A 24,287-nucleotide genomic window follows, 5' to 3' on the forward strand; every position below is an offset into this window, starting at 1 on the left:
ATACAATTAATGTAACAAATAAATATAGGTAATACAAATTTTAATACAATACAAAATATGATACAATACAAAATATAATACAATATACACAATGCAATATAAACAATAATATAAACAATACAAACAATATAAACAATATAAACAATATAAACAATACAATATAAAAAAGAGAATTATTACGTCCATAAGGATAACAAACATCAGGTTCTGCCGATTACGATTTTAGAAATTATTTATCCGTATTACTCCAATTGTAAGAGACATTGGACGCCGGATCACAATCCCAGGCAATTACTTTATCCATACTTTTATCACAATAATCAACATTCCGTACTGGTACCTAAATCACGTTTAAAATATTTTCCGATCAGTTTAATAGGTATAATAATTCAATTTTGAATTTCGTGTTTAAAATCAAACTACCTGATAAAATAGGTATATTTAGCTATTTACCGTGGAAAAGAAGAGCATATTAATATTATGTTTAAGTTGTTTAAATGTCATAACATAAAATATATCCGCAAAAAGTTGGAAAATCCTAACTATAGTAAGTTTGAGGACCGGGATATTGATGATGAAAGCTCGTCATCGGCGAGTATCAATACCCGCCGAAAAACTCGTCTTCCGAACATATAGCTCGGCAGAGACGCTATTGAGACATATGAGTGCGTGGAACTATAATAAAATTTTTTTTTTTTTTGTATTTGTTCATTGAAACGACCTCAAGGTCTTCGTCAATGCTTATCACAAGTGGGTAGTAGGGAGATCATGTGATCTATTTATCTATGTATATATAATAAAATAGGTATATTTAGCTATTTACAGTGGAAAAGAAGAGCATATTAATATTATGTTTAAATGTCATAACATAAAATATATCCGCTAATGATGAATACTTGAGACGTGTCATCTGCAAATTACGATTTACCATCATATCGTATACTCAGCGAAATACCTAATTTAATTATTTCAAAAGGATGATATACCTATACTGTGTATAAGAAAATTTAGATCGTTGTCACATATTGATCACAAAATTATGTTGTAAGTACCGATTTTTTTCATTAAAGCAATTTAATGTGTTATCCTATATTATATTTTATATGCGTTTAAAATGTACAAATTACAATATATTATATAATACACATTTATTTATATTTGCGTTATTTAATATTTTATAATTTATGCCGATCGTCAATTTGTTCAAACAAGCGTATTTCGTTTCAGATTATGAAATTAAAAGTATAATATAAATATGGAAGGCCATTTCCCGCCCTTGCCACACAATATACTATTCTACTTCACTAAGACTGTGCACAGCAGTGTTAATAAGACAACTTAAAACTATAAACTATTATGATAAATTAATAGAACGACGATGAGTGTCTAATATATAAGTAAGTACTTACTTTATGTTCCACATATGTTTCAAGACTCTCTGCTAAATTTATACATTTTTGGAAGACTGATTTTTCGGCGTGTTCAACATTAGCGGATGACGATTTTTCGTCATCAGCATCATAGTTCTCTAAGTTAGTACGGTTATGACTTTCTAACTTTCGGGTAGACGATTTTTTCACAAAGTGTGCACGGGTCTTAAACAAGTTCAGATTGATTTTTGTTTAGAGTAATAGAAAACAAAATATATACCTATTACCTAGTCACTAGTCAGTGTGTTTAAAATAATTATCTTCGAATTTAAAAAATATTTTTTCTTACTCCATAATAAAATATAAATTTTCGTATATCATACTATTATAATGTACTATAAAGTGTATACGTATAATCGACGTTTAAAATAAAAATTAATTAATATGTAGTTAAATTTAAATTTGTTAAACAAAATATACATTATCATTTTGTATTTCTAAGCAATACATTTTTTTAAAAAAGCATTGATAACAATTTAAATAAGAAAATTATTTAAAAAATTTAAAACACGTTTAATATATTTAAAAATACACAGTATTCGACCGAATAAAACTTTGTTTCTTTTAATTAGAATAAAAGTTTTCCAACCATGTTTTCAGGTATTAATCATTCGTCATACCATAAAATACTAAATTTATTGTTTAAATATTATTATATTAGTTACTAATTTGAAAAACTGTTATATTTTACTTGCACGAATAGTTTTACTCGTTCACTTATATTATGGTACTTTGGTGTGTTTTAAGTTTTAAAAATCAATTAAAGTAATACAACTCTGGGAAAACAGACTAACGCGTCAGTGGTGTAGCGAAAAAGCCTATTCTAAACGCCGTGTGATCATAATATATCACAACTATTTTTCTACACTTCACTACTAAGACTGTGCACAGCAGTGTGAATAAAATAACTCAAAACTATAAACTTGTAATGATAAATTAATAGAAAGACGATGAGTGTCTAATATATAAGTAGATACATACTTTATGAGTAAGACATAATAGTTCTACACACTCATATGATGATTCAATCGTCTCTGCCGAACATGTACTTGGGAAGACGGGGTTTTCGGTGGGTATACTCGCTGATGCCGAGGTTTCATCATCAATATCTTTGTCCTGAAACTTACTTAAGTTAGGATTTTCTAACTTTTTGTGGGTAGACGATCCGTCCACAAAGTGTGCACGCGCCTTAAACAAGTTATTATTAAAGTTATTGTTTTAACAAATAACAGGCACTGATTTTCATAACTGAATAAAAGTATCTATAGAAATGTTTCTCGTACGTATAGGTACACGAGAAATGCGTATTTTAATTATTTTTAGTGCACATTAATTAGTCCTGAATAGTCCTGTATTAAAGTGATAAATAACTAATTTTATACTTCAATTATTGGACTACCACGCACTAATGAAAAAGATATCGGAACTGCTATTGCCTATTGGGCACTTTTGCAAGGCGTTTTCACTCTTCATGGTTGAATCTCTGCGGACTCTAATATGTTAAATATTAATTTACTATTAATCCAGAAACATGGAAAATCATCTGAAAGCGAAGATTCAACCACGAAGAGTGAAAACGCCTTACAGAAGTGCCTACTAGCAGTTCCGATATCTTTTTACGGTATTTACTACACCGAGACTATTAACTGAAAATATTTTCTCTGTTACCTGATTTTCATTCCGTATCGCGGCGTTGTGATTGTCCAAGTGAGATTTCCTCTCTTGCGTGGATGAATCGTCGTCACTTATAATAATCACCGACGCACAATCATGATCACGCGGAATTTTTATAAGCTATAATGATAAATTTATATTTAGCACGTCAGAGATTGCCCAATTATTAGACTTAAATATTATATGTATAGATAGGTATTTACTTCTTCACAACGAGCCTATGACTTGTATTCCTTGGTATCTGCGTAAAACATTATTAATATTATATTATTATATAAGTATAATAGATATAGGTACAATATATATACTTAATTATTTTATTTATGTATACAATCTAAATTCCTAAGATTTTACCCGCTGTATACGCAGAGGCACCCCTCCCAATAAATTATTCCAGGATCTACTATTATATTAAAAAAAAATAAGTTAAGTACTATTATCGAAATCGTATAATACTACATCGGTATATTTCGTTATTATTCAGGGGAGGTCAATTTGCAGAGTTACCAGTTACTAGATGTTCTACCCAATATGAAATTAATTCCGGATTATAATATATTAGAGAATTTCACATTATCTGAGAAATTAAAAATTTAAATTTCACATTATCTGAGAAATTAAAAATTTAGTTACGGAACAGTGAAAACGTATTTACTAGTATATACTTACTTATGACAATGTTAAATGTTTTTGGCATTTTTCTGATAAAGTTGTCAGCATCATCATCCAAAAATGCCCTTTTTCTTTTATTATTCATTTCAGACATAATTCAAAGATCGGCCGTTGTATTTTATTTATTATTATAAATGCGATGAAATCGATTTAGATAGGATTTATAAACTGATGTAATAACGATTCTGTAATAAATTAAGATTTAACTGAATGGTAACTATTTGAATATTATATTGTACGTAGAGACAAAGTGTCACCCGAGCTATCACCCTGGCTACGAGTTATTTTTCATTTTCAGCCATCAAAAATATAAACAGTTTTGATCGTATTTTTATTATTTTATTATTATTACATAGATAATTGTAATTATTTAATTATTATTTATGATTATTTAACGAATTTCCATCAATAATACGATTTTTTTTTGTTTCCCACGGAATGTTATACTTTTTAGCCGTGTGTTCATCAAAGTTCTACCATCTTTAGAGATATCCAGACAATCATTTTTTAGTTAAGTTGATAATTCATTTAAAATTTTAAACAATTATTAGGTATAAGATAAATTAAACTCTATAAATTCCAAGTTTTTAATTTATCACATAATATACCCATTTTGTTATTTGAAATACCTAGTTGTATCAACAGTGGTGAAGTTTGAGTCTTTTAAATCGAGTAGACGTTGAAAAACAATGGCGCTACGCCTCCCTCTATTTTATTAATTTATTTTATCTATACTGTCAAAAATATTATATTGTGCTTAAAAACTAGAAACAAAATAAAATATATTCAAAACGTATATATAAAATATTTTTCAAACTTATAATACTAAAACTCACATGTGTAATTTATTATTCCATAATTTAAAATGTAATCGATTAAATCGTCTGGCATAAAGACAAATTACGTAGTATAATAATACAACAAATATTGTAAAAAAAAACCAACCAATATCCACGATAGTACGAAACCAAATTTGCGGCGGACGCATCAACGAAATTAAGTGACGGCAACGATTATGGAAAAATAAAAAATAAAACAAAAATATGAACGACAAACGCGTTGCATAGCTCAATGATAACCTGCACTCACTTTCAAATTTTCCAAGCAGCCGTGCCCAGTAGGCCGATACTTTTCAGATTTATTTTAATAGTGTCTTAAGTATTTGGAACTAGACTATAGATATTCAACAATACATTTTCTGAACTTGAGGATAGAAATAAGTTGAAATTATTCAATTATAGATAAACCGAGGCTCAGGAAATGTATCTACAATAGTTCTACTATGTTCTGTTCCATTGGTCTGTGATAACAGTTTGTGGATCTCCAATAAATGTTTTCTATGGTAAAATATTTATACCTATGTAGTTAAAAAAGAAATAAACAAGCTGTATTAAAAAAAAAAGTAATTAATTTAAGAGATTATTTTGTAATTTTGCTTGTTTGATTTTGCAAAAATGTAAGGCCGCTGCTCTTTGTCCGGTCGGCGAGTGAGTGCGCGCGCGTGTGCGACTATAAAATTAATTTAACATATTTTAATATTTATATTATCATATCTATGGACTATGGTATATTGGTATACATTCACACAATTGTAAGTGTGACGCAAATACTATAGATTATTTACCTATATAATCAATATTATTTGCTTTACAGTCTGTATACAGCAATGATCTTCTTAGTTCATGGTAATATGGTATACAGTAATACTCACTGCAGGGGCTAAAACAATGTGCCCCCCAACACACTATTTGTGTCCCCTGAAAATTGAAGTGTGTCCCCTGAATGACAAATGTGTGTCCCAAGTTTTATATTTCAATACAAAGTAGGTATACTTACATAAAATAGTTAAATTATTCTATGTTGTCTTTTGAAATACAATATTGTTTACTGTAAACTACTGAAAAGTTAACTGGTAAGAGCAATGCAATTTATAGCATATTGTCATAATATTATATAATTAGGCAAATTAATTAATTAGCTAAAATATGTTAAAATATTAAAAATATAAAACTGATTATGAATAATATCATAAATTGGATTTTATAGAATTAGCTACCTAGTTATTTTGTCTTGTTTAATAAATATAACTAAAAGGATCTATACAGGATGTCCCGTGAGGATTTACCCATTGCGATATCTCCTGAAAATACCTGAAAAAATGTAGATATCATAATTCTGATTTTTTAGTAAGACTCACAGGGACAAGAACTACAAATATTTCATGTTTTAATTTATTTTAATGTTTTGGTAAAAAAGTTAAAAATATATTTTTTTATTTAATTATTTAACAAAAAAAAATGAAGATAGCCATTTTGTAGAGTTCATTTTTCTGAAAATATTGACGTTTCAACATTTTGATTTTTAATATTTTTTCTAGTTTCTAGAAAAACAGTGAATTATTTAATACCATAGTGGCATAGCGGTATAATCTTGTGGCCCGCGACCCGCGTGATCGTGCAGCCAGCGAACGCTCTCAGTGTAGCTCGTAATAAGCATATTATTTTAGTTCTTCAAAATCTATTGATGAAATTTTAAACAATTATTGCCTATTATATTATTATTTAATAAAAAGTTTTAATACTATTTTATGTTTCAAACAAATTTTGCAGTACTTATTAAATTAAAAATTGTATTGTATGAGTAATATTTTCATGGGCTTATCAGATTTAAGTAATTTAACACAATTTCTTTGAAGATATTCTTGGAAATATGTTTGAACAATTATGTACCTACCTACCTATTATTAGTTGGTAAGTTATAATTAATTTATTACCTATTTAACTATATTTTATTATGATATCATGCTTTATAGACATTTAGTCTGTAATTTGAACAGAAAATCAAAAATAAAACATCAAATAACATTTTCAATTTCTCAAAACTACAAATTACTTAACAAGAAAAATTTGCAAAATAAAATATAATGAAGATTTATTTAATAGCAAAATAACATTTTTGTTAAAATGTGAGTATTATTTATTATTTTATTATTAATTTATACTCAACCCAATTGTATTATTTCTTATTGTTATTGAAGGATAATCTAAGCTAAGCGGTTGTCAACATTCAAGTATTTTTGGTGATAGAATTGTTTTCAAGTTTGTTCTATAATCAATAAGCATATTACTATTGCTTGGTACCTTGCCATTTAATAGTACTAATATTCACTAGTTAAACCTATCATACCCAGAGGGTGCAAATTTATGCGTACATACAACCATCAGAAGACTAATAATAGTATCCAGTTCATCACCAAAACAACATAGGTAAATCAAATGTTTGATTTTATCAAAAAAAAAAAAAAAAATGTAAATGGTAAATTATAGCTCATAAAAAAAATTGTTTGTTCTAATTAGCCAGGTACCTACCTAATATTAATGTTTTAGATTTAGTAATTTAGTAAATTAGGAATTTTATATATTAAGTGTTAATGATTTTTATAAAACTCTAATAATATAGGAATTTAATAAATACCTACCTATTACAATTATCTTAACTGAAAAATAAGGGTACCTATTCTATAATTTTTTTTGTGGCTTGAATATGTGTAGATACAGAACCCTGGGTAGAGGGTAAACACATTGTATTTCCCTGACTATCTCATAGCATATAAGTATGTTCACTTAATTACAAGGTTTAAATAAAAAATAATTCATTTAATAATCAAGTTAATGATTTGAAATTGTTGGAATATTAATGTCACACTTGTCATGTACGTTTTAAGAGTTGGGGTCTTCAAAGGGGCCTTAATGAGTTTCAGAAAAAAACTAAAAACTCTTATAATTGTCCTTTACTCATAATTAAATAAAAAAATGTTCATATTATAGAATTAATAATATAATAGCTATTATTGGGTTTTTTTTTATAGTTGACAAAATTAGTTTTTGAGTATTAGTCAATCTAATTTTTGTTTTGGATTAATTAGGTTTTGATATGATATAATGTTCAGATGTAGAAATGCTATAAACAGAGACAAAAGATTAAAGAAAATTAACATATAAAATTGGAGAACTTTTAAATTATGAGTTAACGCTCATTGTGATCTTTCACTTTGATTTTAGGTTGAAGACCCTTTACATATTTTAGTGTAAGAAGGCATGTCAAACACGCAGCCCATGGCTAATTTTTTGATGGCCCATTGATTGTATTATAAAAAAAAAAATCTGTATTGTATAACAAGTATTGTATGTGACGCATACAATTATTATTGAATTGTATTAGAAAATTAATACAAAGTATAATTGAAATCCCTTTTAAGATTTAAATATTGCCAGACTTAAGTAAATAACATACAAAATCAATGATTCTTCTAAAAATAGACATTATACTTACATGTTAATATATTATTATACATATTATATATTTTAAAATGTTCTACATGACATATGTGACATTATTTTTCTTATGATGATGGTTAAATTGTTTAACACATTTAAGAGTTTATTGTATTATACATGAAAATACTCTGCTAGTTGCAAACCGTTTCGTAATATTATAATAATACTTTTATTTGTTTTGAACATTTAGCCAACAAATTGTTAACTTGTATTAATAGGTGTTGAATTTTATTTTATTTGTCAACTAGCAGCAGTGGCATGGCGAACTTCATTAACTTATGAGGCACAATAATTTATATACCTAAGTAATAAATTATAAATACTTATTTAAGTAATTATGTATTTACGTAAATGGTAACTGAGAAAGATTGACTTAGTCTTAGTACACACTTAATAAATTATTATAATATGTGAAATGCCTCTAGTCTGCTGAACACCCACCGCCCTTTAAACTGAAGCACGTGCCTTAAATAAAGTCCTTCGTCACGCCACTAACTAGCAGCTCTAGTGAAAGAACCTATGTTATAATATGTATAATGTAATACATCTAGGCTAATTATAACAGAATGATATTGAATTAAAATTAGTAAATGGCCAAAAGTAAGTTTCCTATTTAGATTGAGATAATATGTAGGTTCAAATTAAAAAAGAACTCAACATTCTTCTATAATATTGTATTATTTGTAATTAGAATTTTTTTCTCTTAAAAAAAAGAATTATTATTATTATTTATTATTATTATTTTATAATAACAACTGTACAAATATTTCTAAATAATAAATACTTTTTATTGTAAATGTATTATTATTTATCACCTTCTATTTAAATAAAATAACTATTAAAACGTTTATAAATAATAAGTTTTTTTTAATTTTTATACTTACTATTTAAAGAAATGTATTGGGAATTAGGATGTAGACTATGCATCAAATGTAAGAACATTGAAAATTAAGTAAATGTATAAACAATTCTCAATATTATATTCTTTAATATTATTTTAAAGTGAGTGTATGAAATTTTATGGTATGAAATGTAAAAATAATATATCATAATATTCTGTTACTAATTAGTAATTACTATAATAGAAAAAATAAAAACATAATTATTTAAAATTGGATTGTAATTAATAATGTCATGGTTTTTAGATACATATTATATTGTAATTTTTAAAAACTATTGTAATATTATGGTCACTAGTCACCATTAATTGCTAATTAGGAATATTTTTGTGTGATTTGCATAGATAATAAAGAAATAGATAGAACATAACATCGTACTGGTGATGAATACAATTTATTACCTATATGAATAAATTGAGGCCAAAAAAGTATACCTTTATCGATCATCTGATTATCACTATTATGACTATTATAGATATAAATATATACCTAATCATACTATACAAAAATGTAAGCAAACGGCCTCTATTTCTTTTCTACGTTGGACCACGAAAAAAACGTCAAAATGAATACATTACGTCCTATCCCTAGTATGGTATTAAATAATTCGCATTTTTTTTTCAAAACTAGAATAAATATTAAAAATCAGGAGATTAATGAAATGAAAATGTTGAAACGTCAATATTTTCAGAAAAATGAACTCTACAAAATGTCCAGCTTCAATTTTTTTTAAAACAAATAAATAAAAAAATATAATTTTTTAACTTTTTTACCAAAACATTAAAATAAATTAAAATATGAAATGTTTTTAGTTCTTGTCCTTGTGAGTCTTATTAAAAAACCAGAATTGTGATATCTCCATTATTTCAGGAGATATCACAATGGGATAATCCTCACGGGACACCCTGTATAATACAGGGTGATTTTTTTTATCGTGAACCAGTTAATGCTAATACTCGGGAAGTATTAGGAGTTTTAAAATAATTTTTTTTTTAAACTTTCTAGGTTTTACTATTTTACACTGTGTTAAAAAGTTGATAGTTTTAACTTCCTCCCTTATATGATGAAACACTAACAACTTTCGATTTTCAAATAGCAATACCTATTTTCGATAACGAAAATCTATAAACATACTTAAAAAATAATTTTAACATTTATAGAATTTAATTTGAGTAATCTTATAGACACGACAAATAAACTACATCAGACTGATATTACAATGTTTGGTGCATCGAAGAAGTGAGTCCTGTATTGTTAATCTGTCTGTGGGGTTATAGGCCCAGAGCCCGTCGTTCATAGTGCCTACCCGACTTTCCATTTATAATTATTAGGTATCCTGGGATATATTTTTTGTATAATGTATAATTTGCATTTTATTTCAAAACTATCTTGTGTGTGAATAGACCAAATAATTGATATTAATTCAATACTAAATTATCAAAGGCAATAAACACATTAGTTATCAATAATTTTACTAGAGTATGAACAAATTTCCATAGTGCACATTTTTGCAGGATTTGGGTAAGGCCATAACTAATAAAAAAAATTAACACTTAACATGTCCACTACCCTGGATAAATTAATAAAAATTAAACGAACATTGAACATACATTATATTATCTACTCCTAACCTAATTAGAGCTTGGATGTTGTTATATTAATTAAAAATTAAAAGTTTTTAAAGACTAAAGGTTATGGCTAGACTTAAAAACTTTAAACACAAACATATACGCATACAAATATGAGCAAATAGGTATACACTAGAACAGTAGAACAAGACAATTTTGACAGAATTTATTGAAAAATGTAATTAATAATTATTAATGTATTATCAATTTTTCCTTTTTTAAATAATTGTACCCATTGCTCCAATGCTTTTGAACAATAAAAAAAACCATAGACCGATAGGAGATATTAACATCTGTGGTATGGAGCACATGGAAGTCGCACAATATTTACATAACATTGGTAAAATACATCACATTTGTGTAAGCAATTTAAACTACATTTTTATGAAAATTTTTTGCTCTAATAAGTAGAAACCTTATAATATGCAAAATAAAGTTTTATGTTATTATTATTAATTTTATAATATGAGTTTTTAAATTAATTATAACAACATCAAAGTCCAATTCATGTCATCAAACATAATTATCAAGTATTTTAAATATGTCGATTGCATCAGTAAAAAATCATCGCAATATACTCTGAGTGATGAATAAGGTTAGGTTTTAGACGGGGATTGAATAATTTTTAGAAGCATTTTCCGTCTGGATTTAGAGCAATTTTAAAACTTTTAATTTAATATTAATAAATGTATAGATTTGAAATGTGTACATTTTGATAAGTAAGGATCAACATTCACTGATATAAAGACAAATAATTGTTGAACCATTTAATAAATAATATTATATTAAAATTACCAAGGAATCTAGATATTATGCAGAGTAAAACAAATTTAAAAGCAAATTCATTATTTCTGAAAGACCATTTTAAAACTTAATTAAGTATTAATAACTGTACAATTTTGATACCTAAGGATCAATATTAACTAATAAAATTATATATTATTGTTGTAATTGAGTAAATATTATTATATTAAAATAATTAAGCTATTATGTATGGTTAACTAAATTTAAAAGCAAATTCATTATTCGTTAATATCCAATATAGGTAGGTATCTAAAGAAATGTAGAGTTTATGAAAGTCAGCAGTTTTAAATGCCTAATAAAAATATACTTCATACCTAATTTAAACTTAGTGAACATTGTTCGTACAAGAGGTTCAATTCAATAATAAATTATATGTATATTTACTATTTCGCTATATTTATTACATTATTAAATAAGACTAATGTTTAAACAAATTACTTAAAAAATAGGTATTTTAAAGTATTCATATACTCAAATTGGTTAAAAATAGTTGGTTTTGTGCAAATAACCTTGTAAAATAAACTACAGTCTACAAGTTTTTAAAAAGTTATATCAAATTGGTACCAACTAAAAACACTCGCAATTCTTTTATTTTCAACAAGTTATATACTCTCAATACAATATGATTATGACTACCATTTTAGACTTGCAGAATTTTTGTCCATGCCAGAGGTTTAAATGAGTTCAATTGTCCTCTACATTGTATTGGTTTCCAATTTTCTATATTGATTACACTATTAAAGGCGACCAATGTTTAAACAAATCAGTAGAAAATAATTATAAGGCATTCATAAGCCCTCAAAATAGTTGCTTTTGTATGAATAACCTTGTAAAATATTACTGCACTAAAGTTTTAAAGTTAAAAATTTATAAATTCTACAATTTAATGAACACAAACCAACAAAAAACCATATATTATGCAAATATTTATTAAGTAAATTATTGAATTCTATGAAATGATTACTCATTATTAGTCAAAATAATGTTAAATACATTTAGCAAAATAGAAAATCTAGATATAAGTATCTAAAATATTCTGGTTTGTTCCACTTTTCATTACAATATCAATATAGAGAATATGATTTAATAAAAAAAAATGATATCACATTTAAAAATTTAGGAAATTAAGAATACACATAGAACTGTGATGAAAAAGGTAATTTGAAATTTGAAATCCTATTTAGGTACAAATGAACAATGACTTTTAGATAAACTGAAGAATAATTTTATTGAGAATAATGACGACTATGGAATTTAAAAATGTCTAATTCAAAATGGTCCAATATGTCTGGATGTCAAAAATTTTAAAAATGTTTTAATTCTTCATAAATTATTACTCATGAGTCACGAATTGAGTCAGGAATTAAAGTAAATACATTAGCAAATCTAGATATTAAGGTTCTGAAATATGCTGAATTGTTCCACTTTACATTAAAGTAAAAATATATCATCAGACATCACAATGACACAATATGAATAATATGGAGAATATTGTTTAATAAAAAAAATAATGTCACATTTGAAATCTTAGGAACAATGACTTTTAGAGAAATAAAAAATTGCTTTTACATAATAATTTACCATACATAATAATAAACTTTTTTCGTAAACTGTTTGAAGAAAATAGACCATATCTAATAACAGTTATAATTTAAATCAATGGGCTGAATAAAAATTAAATAAACAATGAATACAAATTGAATTATTGATGAAAAAGCTAATTTTAAATTTTAAATCCTAAATAGGTACAATTGTACAAATGAACAACAACTTTTAAAGAAATTGAAGAATATTTGAGAATCACGATAACTATAAAATTTAAAAAATATCTTATTCAAAATGGTTTATCTTGTCATTTATTATTTCAAGAATTTTAAAAATGTTTTAATTCTTTAGAAATTATTACTCATGAGTCATGAGTCATGAGTCAGGAATTAAAGTAAATATATAGTAAATACATTAGATAATCTAGATACTTGTAAATAAATGAAAATTACACATTGAATTGTGATGAAAATGCTAATTTCAAATATGAAATCTTAGATAGGTATAAAATGTACAATAACTTACAATTGAAGAATATGAATCGTCTCCAGTAAAATTAATAAGTAGGTAATAAATAATAATAATATATTAAAATAAGTATGTATAATAACTAATAAGTAGATTTTAGTGGCCATTAAAAATCTCATAAGGTATAATCTACATTTCAAGAATTTAAGAAAAATGTTAATTCTTTAGATTTAAAATTTACATTTCATAAGATTAATAGTTGATAGATTAATTTTGTTTTGACTTATGGTTTTTACTGTTGGGTTTGTTAAATTGCCCAGTAGCAGTAAATTTAACGAATATTTAGGCATTAATAAGTCATTACTATACACAGATTGATTTGTAATTATTTATTTTTAATGAAAAACAAACCTTAAATGCGAGGGGCATTGAAAAATGTATAACTAAAAAAAAAAAAGAAATGTGTGAACAGACCTTTAACTACTTTAGTCTTAGCCCTAAATCCAAAATCCAAGAACAAACTATGTCATATACATATTTAGTATCTGTATATTAAGTAAATAGAGTTGTCGGCAAAGTATGAAATCTAATTCCCATATTATACATAAAAATATTGCTGATTTGATAGAAGTATATTTTTAATTAAATTCAAGTTTGTTAACCAAAATACAACATTAAAACATTATCAAAAAATATAATATGCATTGGAATAAATTGGTTTAAACTTTTAATTAATATTTTAAATAATACACATAATTTAGTATTTACTTAAAACGTACTCTGTGGTTAAACATTCAAAGAATAATAATTAATTAATAATTATTATTATTCAATATTTGATGATGGGAAACTAACATTAATGATTAACCAATAACCCATAGACCTATAAACTAATGGACAGCGCTTAGAGAGAGATCAGGGGTACGATATAGGGTAAAAGAGAAAAGAGAACGTGGGGGAAATATAGTATTAGTTTCATACGTCAATGTTTACCCCCTTTATGTTCTTTCTCTCTTTTCTCTTCTCGTTCTGTCTTCTTTCTTTCTCTTATATGATTCCCGTGCATTGATGGCAGGTTGGAGTGGAATGCGCTGTCCATTAGTTTATAGGTCTATGCAATAACCACATGTTTTCAGAAACAGTTTACCAACATTTAGTATCGTTTATCTACTTAAGGTACGTGATGGTGATAAGACCATATAGCAGGAATCTGTAACCAGTGATATATTATGTAACCATGATAGTAAATTGTAAAATTATTTTTATACTTTATAGCTGATACAGCCGCGCTGCTGCTGGCTAGTCGTTCACTGACACTCGATGTTCTGGTGGGAGTGATATTAGGGGACACTTTTTTTTTTTCTGATAGGATTGTTTATCTATGATATATCTTGTTATTATCGATTATGACCGTTATGGGTATTGTTGAATTGAGATAAAATTTCGCTTTGACTTATGGTTTTTACTATTAGGTTGCCCAGTAGCAGAAAATTGAACAAATATTAAGCGTTAATAAGTCGCAAACAGATTACTCAAATTAAATTCTGTAAACGTTAAAATTATTTTTTTCAGTATGTTTATAGATTTTTGTTATCGAAAATAGGTATTGCCATTTGAAAATCGAAAGTTGATAGTGTTTTATCAAATAAGGGAGGAAGTTAAAATTATCAAAATAGTAAAACCTAGAAAGTTAAAAAAAAAAATTATTTTAAAATTCCTAATACTTCTCGAGATATTAACTGGTTCACAATAAAAAAATCACTCTGTATATACACATGTGTCTATTGATTAAAAATACATAGTTAATACATTTTTACATATTATATTTCACTACAATGATAGACTATTTATATGTTCTAAAAACAATTATACTTCTAAAACTTAGGATATTAATACTTAGTTTAATACAAATATCAATTCCCATAACTAAAGGATTTAATTTTCCAAATGGGGTATTACATTTATATTGTATAAGATTAGTGTTTTTACTATGTTTCGTACTATTGTTATGGGGATATGGAATAAGCAAATGTTAAACCTGATAAAAACTTATAATATAAAAGGAATCATTATTGTTTTTATCAGACACAGTAAATAAATATGTGCTTAAAAATTAAAATAATACTAAATTAATTTATAAGTATGACAAATTCAAAAATTTACTGAACATTTTAATTTAGGAACCTAAAAGTATTTATTATCATAATAAAATATGTAACAATAAAGGAAATGTTAAAAATATATAACTCACAACACATCAAAAAATTCTAAAATCATCGACAGAGGTGGCCAGATTAAAACTGTTCAGAATCTATAACGAAGACGATAGCATCCTTTCTGAATATTGAAATAAGGGGATATTGGTATAAGAAAAAAAAAAATTAAAAGAGTATAGTTATATTACATTATCTCTATCCTCCGACATCCCCATACACTTCAAACACTAACCTGGAAAACCCTTCGTTTTAAACGACAGTGTTGTCTAGCTGGCTGGTGAACTCCATCCAGTCGTCCCTGTACACAACAACTGGAAATTCTGTAGACGAGTTTTCGAGCAACGAGTTGGATATATGCAAGTTTTTGTCCCGTCCATCTTTCCAATTCCCTTGTACACGAGGTTCGTTATCAACTTCCACCTTGGAATATGAAAACAAATTGAACCGGAGGTAAAAACAATTATTATATTAATTAATAATTATAAACATGGCGAAAACTTACCTGGCCTGTCATAACAAATTCTTTGTTGTGCCTCAACAAGACATTCACGAGTTGCTAGTTGCCAGACCCTTCTAAGATAAATTTGTGTTGCTAGTACCATCTTTGGAAAATGCAAACTTATGACAAGTACCATTAAGGCAGATAGCTGTAACATAGGTTCAATCAGTGCCGCAAGTACCGCAGGTGTAGGCGGTGCAACCGAAAGTCACCAAGGTCTTTAGATCGGAAAGCACAAAAATGGCACTTGTATATTTGACTATTTGAAGGGTCTTGTCTAATTTTATTTGGAGCATTACTTCCACCAGCACTAGAGGAATGTTCAGGCTGATCAGCAAGCAACATTCCGTATTTCTTTTCTACGTTGGTTAATATTGCATTTTTAACAAGTTTCAGATAATTTTCCAGCTTGTCCATATGAATGAGAGGCGATGTGCATTTCATGCACATGTAACCTACAGGCGTGACAATAATAACAAATTCTTCTCCCATCAGTTCTCCAATCTTTTCTGGGTATGATACATAACTGTGTGGTGTAAAGTTTGAACATACCCATTTTTGTTGAGTTCCTCACACAATGTCACATTACAAATAAAACAAAGAACTGCCATCATATCTGAAAAAAAAAAAAAACCATTTCTAATTATAAATATAATTTCTGTACCAAGAATTTAATTTGAGTAAGAAAAATACATTTATTCCAAGTATATAGTTTAAAGTATGCTATTAAGAGGATGTCAGCGCAGCTATGTTTCGGTATAAAAACATGTTTTCAAAAAATAGATTTTATATTATAATTAGATTTTCAGTTTTCTTAAAAAATTCCAATACAGAAACCATATAAAATTTGATGTGATATTTTTAAATTTTAAACATTGTTATTATCTAATTTTACTATACAAAAACACAATATTAGTATATTTATATATAATAATCATTAAATGCCTATTGAGACATTCAGTAATATATGAAAGTAATCAGTATTCTATATAATCAGTGGTAAAACGGAATGAAAAATAAACGATTATATTGTGATTTAGAATATAATACTGAATACCTACATAATCTAATATAGGCATTAGATACCTAGCAATATTACTAATATCTTATTACTTTATTACTTATTAGATTTATCAATTACCGAATAATATTAATATTATAAGTACTTATATTTAGTGGCAGCTCGTGTACATGTGCACAAGTGCACATGCACTACGTACCCTATCTCAAGAAAAATGGAAAACATAAATTGTAATAATACAACTAAGTACTTATAGTGTTATAAAGATTATTTTTAAAAATAAAAAAACATAAATTCAGAGTATTATGAAAATAATATAATATTTAGTTTGGGTTATTTCGAAGAACAAACAGCCGGGCAGTTGTTAGCGACGGAACGGTATCTGTGTGTACTATAGTGGTGAGGTAGTGCACACAATCGCTGTGGACATTTGTACAGAGTAAAAATTAAAACAAGTCGAAACACGCAACCCGTGTTATAATTTATTTTTACTCTCATTTCGTTTATTATATTCCGATTATCAGCTGATAATGTTAGTCAATCATTATCGGAAATTCAAAACAACAACAGTGTTTCAGTTTAAAAATATAAACAAAATAAAAGTTAATTAGTGAATAACTAAAATTTGTAAACAATTATTTAATACAATATTATTTGGTTATATTTTTTTTGGATGTGCACTACTTCATTAAAAACCCACGAGCCGCCACTGTGTATATTACCTAATAACTTATTTGGTATAATTGTATAAATTATATTCTATGAAACTATGTGTCCATACGATTATTATGTACTACTACTTTAAAATAACAATAATACAATAAATTATTCTTAGAAGTACCAACTACAACCTATGAAATAAGGAAAGAGAATTATTATGATTATAATATTATTGTCAATATTGTTTCAACAAAAACAATATTATTTTTATTGATATCATTTTTTTGTAAAAATAATTTAATTTAATTTAAACAACGAACTTTTAGATATTTTAATATGAAAATTTAAATTTTATAAAGTATTCAAAATGCTAAAATAATACATCAAAAAAATTGTATTTAGAATACAATATAAATACTTGTATTCGATTACTTTACAAGACTGCATAAGAAATAGGTCCCATCATTTGAGGAAGAGAGGACGACATTATGAATGGCAGGCAAAATCGGTTCAATGTTTAAATAGCCTCACTGCCTACAATTGCCTTGTCACCTATATCTACATTTGTAGCAGTGATTTCTTGGTTAACTTTCAAAGGTTCTGTTTGTCCAGACATCTTTCAGAAATATTTTGTCTCTTGTTTAAGATTTCATCTGGGATATTGCCCTTGTTCAGCTGATGGTTGGTTTGTTTCTGCTGAGGTTTTTGTTGCTGTGAACATCCAACAAAACAAATTTAATAACAACAACAAATAGAAATATAGTATAATAACTTGTTAAATGAGAAACATTATAACTTATGGTAGCTTGAAATAAATGTATTAAAGGTTTCTGTAAATTTTTAAAATTGTACATCTAAGTTAATACAGGATAAAAAAAAAATACTTCAAGGAAAAAATTGAAAATTATATATTTTAAGCGTATTATTATATTTAATAATAATATACAACAATATAATCATTTATCAAACTAATCAATAGTTGTGATTGGAAAATTACTATTGAATTACGTAAAAAGATAGTTGATAATTTGTTTAAAATTTCAAAACCCCAAACCACAACAAACACAATTTAATAGTGCCAACCGCTATAATATGAGAGTCCTTGAAATTTGTGACATAATTAATACAATAATATTTAAATTTAAAATTACTTTATAAAATACTCAGAGAAGTTTCAACAAAATAAAAATTAATTTTTATATCGTGTATTTCTATATTCTGCACAATATATTATTGAACTGCATTTGTAAAAATCTATTAGAAACACAGAATACAAATCTGACCATCTTTATTTTTATTATAAATGTTAGTTGATCTAATATTTTTTTATTCACTAAATTCTATCATTCAAATATTTGTATTTTATTACTTGGGTTACTGTTTTTGTCACAGTTTGTTTTGATTTATCACTATCATTCTTCTTCATATGACAAAGCATGAAATGAGTCACTGAAATATAAATACATATAAAATAAATTGAGGTATTTATGGACATACCTAAAGTGAAAAATGTAATTAGATTGGAATGAACAAAAACGGCATTTGTATATTTAAATATTTGAAGGGTCTTATCTTATTTTATTTGGGGCATTACTTCTACCGCCACTAGTGGATCATTCTGGCTGACCATTAGGTAAAATTCCATATTTATCTTGTACGTTGGTCAATATTGCATTTTTAACAAGTTTCAGATCATTTTGCAGATAGTCCATAAGAATGAGAAGGGATGTGCATTTCATGCACATGTGATCCGTACACGTGACAATTATAACACATTCTTCTCCCATCAGTTCTCCAATCTTTTCTGGGTATGATACATAACTGTGTGATATAATGCTTGAACATATTATACAAGTTCGTTCACCATACGATTTTGTATTACAAATAAAACAAAGTACTGGTATCGTATCTGAAAAATGGTAATGAAATGAAAAAAAATAATATATTATAATATTCTGTTGCTAATTAGTAATAACTAGAATGGAAAAAATAAAAACATAATTATTTAAAATTGGAATGTAATTAATAATGTCATGGTTTTTAGATACATATTATATTGTGATTTATAAAAACTATTGTATATTATGGTCACCAGTCACCACTGATTGTTAAAATTTAGTTTGATTTACACAGAACAAACTATGAGGATCTTGAATTAAATTTTCAAATCTTTGATTTAAAATGAAAATGTTTATGTATTTCCTACTTAAAATAATTTGCACATTTTCTAGATTTTTAAGGATTTTGTCAAAATTCGTAATTTTTTAATGCTTATAAATAAATTGTGACTGTATTTTTAATATTTTTAAATTGTCATTGTACTAATATATTAAGAGAGCCTTGTTTCAAGCTTTTTTACCCAACGAATACAATTTTATTGACATTTGTAGAAAAAAAAAACTAAAAAAATTAGAAACTAAAAATGTCCGTAAGCTGCTCAAAACAAGACGAATTTAGTTTTTAAAAATTAAAACAAGGGTATCCCATATGGATAATTATATCTATACTCTATTGTGATCATAGTGTAATATAGATAAACATTATTTAACACGATAATAGTTATGTTATTTGCAATTGAACAATCAGTACGCATAATATAATAATACGTGCCACATAAATATACCTACAATCTACAAAATTTCTTAATAAATCATAATACAATTAAATTTGTTTTTATTATTATTTTAATTATTTTATCAAATAAAAAACATTTCTAACAACATCTTTTGTTCTATAGAAAATCCATTAACTAATTGAGTTATTAAAAAAACAGTCTTATAAATGTATTAAATTACACAGATGACCTACCTACATTGTAAAATTATAATATTATATTGCTTTATTATTTAATGGGAAAATGTAAACATTTGAGTTGCGTATTTCTTTAAATTTCTTAGAATCGAGTACATTTTTGATATAAGGATTGAAAATTTAAAACAAGGTTCAACGTAAATAGGTTATAATATATGTCATTACTGTTAAAAAGTACTAATTGAAGTAACTAAAAGTTAAATTTGAATTATGTTTTAGAAATACAAAACTCTAAACAATATTTTATGGCGACCTATGGGTTGATTTTTTGTGCACCAACATTGCTAGAGCTTTACCAAAACAATCAGAACTATGCAATTATCTTTTACCTTATCTGGGACTTCTGAGCTCCCAAGGACATTTTTTGACAGCTCAGGATACAAAATTTAAAAGCACAGTAAAATAGTACCTATACTCTGTTCCAAAAGAGAAGACACCAGATTTACATAGCGAAACTGGTTTTGCCCGTGGCCGCCTGGTGTCTTTTCTTTTGGAACAGGGTATACTAAATATTTTATAGACTTGTTCCATTTTAATAAGACCTGAGAGGAACAACAATACATCTCCAATCAAAACAATTTTTCAGAAAGCACTTCAAATATTTTAAAAATTAACAAAAAATATATTTGTATTCAACATCAATTTGTGTGAGTAGAAGCCAGTGAAAAAATTATCAAAATCAAATTCATATGATTTGAAAACCAAAAAATAATACTTGGAGATGTCTTATTGTTGCACTAAAATAAAAAACCAAACATCACCATTTATATGACAACTCTGTATTAAACAATCTGATTTGCTTGTTGTGGCACTAAAGGACTCGGTTTTTTTTTCTTAATGATGTGCAATCTAAAACTAATTTTGACCAAAATATGGAGATGTCTTGTTATTGCTCCAAGGTCTACTCATAATGTAAATCAATATACAGCCTTAAATATTTTATAAAATTAATTTTTTAATACATATCATTCACACGATAAATATAGACTATATTACGTTTAACATTGTGACGAGTGATCACAGATTTTTAAATTGAGTTGAATATTTTGTATATTTTATTTTATTTTATAATAATAAATGGGCAAAAAACCCTTTTGAAAATGTTTACAAATATATAATTACAATGATTACAATAACATTCATAACAGAATATTAAATTAAATTAACAATTATGATAAATAAGGTATATTAAGTCATTAAAATAGATTAATATTAATAAAATTAACAAATGGTAAGATTAAAGATTGATAAAAGAATCCTCATTGGCCATTAACATTAAACCTAAAGCCTAATAGGCTCATTTTTCATGTAATTACTTGAACATATGGGGACAAAATTAAAAATAATATGTTTTGTTTTGTTTAATTCAAGCAGATTATTATCAAACCATGATTTAATTGAGTTATAACATTGTTATAAACATAGTAAAACAAGCTGAGCGTGCGCAATGAATGTCTTGTATTTATAATTAGGGATATTATGTATTTTTTTGTGACATGATTAAGCTTACTTAATGATTCACTAAGATATTTCACATGGCTTAATTATACAAGATTATTGCAATAGTACCCCCGACTATATAGTTTTATCACGTTAAGGAATTAAAATGGCAGCGTAAGGGGACGTATAGGTTATACTGTCTATACTATGATATTATATACTAAGATATGAACTGTACCCTTATGCTGCCACTTTAATTTTGTTAAGGATAGGATATGTGCAATAATCTTGTATATTTGAGCCATGATCTTTCATATACTTTTCAGCTATTTGCAAACAAATTAAAAAGCACTATACCGATAATTAAGTAAAGAATTTTTCTTCTTGGCTTCTTCGGAGGCATCATAAAAACTTCCTTTCTAGGAGTCAAATCCATCTTAAATTTATATGTTTCAATATGCTTTAAGTAGATGGCTTTTTCTTTCCTGTTAAGAAATTTAATTTAACTTCATTAGATAAATGTTTCTAAAGGAGGAACAAAATTTGTTCTATAATCATCTTTACCTGTGTCTAGCACATTAGACCATCAATTCCATCTAAAAACACAAGAACAATTGAATTATACTAAATAATTAATGTTACATATAAATATGAAATAAATGTTTTTTAATCCTCTTTATCTGTATCTTCAGCCGTAGATGTAGAATGCTGAATCATACTTTCAGACGTGTCTAAACACATTACACCATCAATTTCACCTAAAAACACAAAAACATTTGAGTTATACTAAATAATTAATGTTATATATAAAAAAAATCATGCAAATTATTTGGTACAAACAACCTCGTGCATTATTTTTCACACAGGTTTAGTCTAGCGAATTTATAATATATATATGTACCATTTATTGATACTAGACCCAAGTCAAAGGAAACAGATTTTTCTAGTGTTCCTTCATATAAAAATGACAACAAATTACTATCTTAGCAACAATTGATGCTATTTAAACCTCTAAGCGACTAGAAAGTTTCGAACATGAAAATGTAATACCCTAACTAACAAGTAAGTAATATGCCTTATATGGCCTATGAACGAAAGACATCTCACAACTCACATAGTCACGTTTATGATAAAGTATTAAGTAAGTACTAACTCACTGTTTATCTCTGCAAAATTTCTCACCTAATATGTATTAATAAATTATAAATTACAGTGAATACCACTTAATATGATCACATTGGTTTAGGCCATTTTGATTCTATTAACCAGTTGATTCCATAAAGAATCTTTTTTTTCAATATAATATTTGGTTTGAGATTTTCATTTTTGATTCCAATAAACGATTGATTCTATAAAGCGGTGATCACATTAAGCGGAACTCACTGTATTATGTACAATATATTATATTATATTGCCAAGTATACAAATTATTTTGTCCATAGTGCGACATAGTTTTGAAGTTTTTTCTTTGGAAATTTTCAATGTTAACTCACTTTGCTTCATTGGCCAAATGTTGTTAAAATACTATGTATATAGTTCACCTTTTGGGAAATCATGGCATCACCAACAAAATTTGTATCCTGTAATAAATCATACTAGAAATTTATTTATTTAATAGGTATATAAATTAACTACTTAAGATTTATATTACCTTAATTTCAGAATGAAAAGTATTATTTGTCAACAATTGTATATTTGTATTGGCTATAGAATTTGCCAATCAAACTGTCATCGCAGAACCAGTTTTGAATCACAAATAATAATCTCCACTAACATATTTCGACCACTTTCATTTAAAACATTATCCTTTGTAAATGACCCATTAGAATTACTTATTATAATACTGTGTAATTGGAGTGAATTATTATCGCATAAAATATTTTTTGTTTGAAGGGAATTCATATTCATAATAGAATGATAACTGAGCCGCTCATGTTGATGTACTAACATGGGTTATAAATGTATTAGTATTATAAATATGTATACATATAATTATATAAATAATTACTTATGATATAAGTTGTAGAGAAGAGTGTTAACTATTCACTTTCCTTATTAAATTGTATTTGTTATAACCAGTGTTGGGTAAATGAATTTTGAAAAGTAATAAAATGATGTTACTCGTCACATTAAATATACGTATTAATTTTAAGTTGTAGATTATAGGTAGGTAGTTAGGTAAC

The 24,287-nt window shown here is 26.4% G+C and overlaps 1 long non-coding RNA gene across 1 annotated transcript; it reads right to left on the reverse strand.

The window, feature by feature from the left end:
* Window positions 1-96: 96 nt before the first annotated feature.
* On the reverse strand, window positions 97-24,012 carry LOC132946972 (uncharacterized). The gene is made up of 14 exons (XR_009664812.1): window positions 23,756-24,012; window positions 23,598-23,684; window positions 22,669-22,862; window positions 22,462-22,589; window positions 19,223-19,762; window positions 18,286-18,564; window positions 16,176-16,788; window positions 15,906-16,093; window positions 3,774-3,961; window positions 3,308-3,345; window positions 3,099-3,224; window positions 2,412-2,546; window positions 1,410-1,595; window positions 97-340 (listed from the first exon to the last, which is right to left on the reverse strand). It is a non-coding gene; the product is annotated as an uncharacterized LOC132946972 (long non-coding RNA).
* Window positions 24,013-24,287: the final 275 nt, after the last annotated feature.

This window comes from Metopolophium dirhodum, chromosome 6, assembly GCF_019925205.1.
Source record: "Metopolophium dirhodum isolate CAU chromosome 6, ASM1992520v1, whole genome shotgun sequence".
Lineage (NCBI taxonomy): Eukaryota > Metazoa > Arthropoda > Insecta > Hemiptera > Aphididae > Metopolophium > Metopolophium dirhodum.